The 2,063-nt window shown below is 44.4% G+C and overlaps 1 pseudogene; it reads right to left on the reverse strand.

The window, feature by feature from the left end:
- Window positions 1-1,605: 1,605 nt before the first annotated feature.
- Window positions 1,606-1,812, reverse strand: LOC142269277 (U2 spliceosomal RNA; annotated as a pseudogene).
- Between the last annotated feature and the right edge of the window lie 251 nt (window positions 1,813-2,063).

Raw genomic sequence — 2,063 nt, forward strand, 5'->3', positions numbered from 1 at the left:
TTCTTTGAGCTTCCTAATTCTATCGCCTCCTCTGCGTATGGCTGGGACATGTTCGATGACTTGGAATCTTAATTGGGCCACTGTGCGATTATGCGTCACAAAATGGTGTGGGACTGGTAATAGAATCTGCTTACAACGTATTGTTGACTTGTGCTTAGCACAAAGAAAGGGAATCTTTCTGGATATGTACTCTGGACACATTAGAACCCAAGGGCTTAAACCGTGAATATGAAGTACAGACTTGATTCATTGGGCCGTGCACCATGTCACCATGTGTGCAATTGCATTGTCCAATGGCTCACAATGGTTATGCGTTTTCATTGGATGGATAATCGAAGCCATGTTTTTTTCCTTTCTCTTGGGTTTGTTGTGTGAGTAGACTATAGGATTAAGTTAGTTACCGCAGGCAGTGGATTTAGCTTCCTGTCTTTGGTCCAGTGGTAGATTGATTGTTTGGTCTATGAGCTGTTATGGGTTTTAATCCAGGTGAATGCCCATGGGCTGCTTATAACTGTGTGAAATATGTAGTTTTACTGGGCTGGGATGAGAGAATCCATCGAAGCATGGTGTAGGGATTGTGGTTCCTGTGTGCTAAGAAGAAAGGCTGGCACCAGCCAGAAAGCCCCATTACAGCCAATAATCAACCGCTAGCCGCTGGAACTCGTTGCTCTAGATCATGTCAAACTCACACCAAGCAGGAATAGATACATTAGCCCACCATCCCACCCAAAGAGCAACTTCTGCTGCGCAGCTGGCTTTCTAGGCAGCAGCGCTATCGTGATGTCAGCGGGGGACATTGTGACAAGCCAGTGTTCCGTCACTTCATGTTGTGCACTGTTCAAACGGAAAATACATCAACAGGCAGACTACAGAAAAGCTTACTAACAAAGGTTAGAGAGGGGCTTTCTCAGAGGGCTTTTTACAGTTTGTCTATTCCCAATTAGCCGTTTAAGTATGCTTAATGAAAGTACTAATTCTTTCATAGGCCGCCCATTCTTAGTATTTGACGTTCCTTATATTGCGGTATCAGGCTTCGCAGCAGGTTGCAAAACATTCATCACCCATGACTGTCCCCAATTGGGCTCAGAAGCTAAATGTCTATCATGACCTCTCTTTTTGAAAGTCCAAGAGCAAGCAAACTCTTCCTCCAGGAGAGGGAGCCAACAGATCACTAAAGACATCATCATTGCTCAAAGAAAACACCGAAAAACAATGGAAGCTTTAATTGGAGTGGAATCTGATAGACAGCACCTGATGCCAAGTCTGCATCTTCTAACACCTGCAGTCACTGCAGCAGCTGAATCCAATGTGTCCAAAAGGGATCTATTCTATTCAATTGCAAATGATCTAGATAAGACTGAGAATAAGATACTGCACGGGACATAGCAGAGTTGGTCAAGTTGAGTGGAGATGAGTTTGCTATTTGGCACAGCTTTTGCATCAATAAAGCAAGTAAAAGGTGTGAAAGATAAAAAAAAGGGTGAAAGTGTGAAAAGTGAATTGGCCAAATTGAGGTGCATATAAAGTTTTTGCTTTCTTTCAATTCACTAATGGGGCTCATTTGAATCAGGTGAATTGAGTTCTGCTTTTGGAAACTGGGTTAAGAAGGGGTGCACCGGTCCTGGAGGTACTGCAATACCAGGTCAATGCGTGGAGTGGACAGAGCAAGATTTTTTCCATCTCCTTGTTCTAAAAATCCATTTAATATATGGTCCCCAGAGAGGGGACGTATCAGATATTAAACTGATAAGAACAGATTTAATTTTTTTTTTTTTCTGTTTATCAGTAGGACTTCAAAATAACAAAGGTGATCGCCTCCCGTTGCCTGGGAACCGTCCAGGCACAAGAGGGCTATGTGTCACCAGAAGGCGCACACACTTCCTCAAGGCCGGCAGACGTGCAATCCCAGGCACCTTCCAGTACCGACCAAGGTAGCGTCCTCCGAAACTACACTTGATCTTAGCCAAAAGGCTGAGAAGCTATAACCCGAATTGGTTACGGCCTTGAGTGGCACCCTGGCCTATACCGGACACATCTTAGGGAGAGGGAGACAAACCCACGCC

Source organism: Anomaloglossus baeobatrachus, unplaced genomic scaffold, assembly GCF_048569485.1.
Source record: "Anomaloglossus baeobatrachus isolate aAnoBae1 unplaced genomic scaffold, aAnoBae1.hap1 Scaffold_3160, whole genome shotgun sequence".
NCBI lineage: Eukaryota > Metazoa > Chordata > Amphibia > Anura > Aromobatidae > Anomaloglossus > Anomaloglossus baeobatrachus.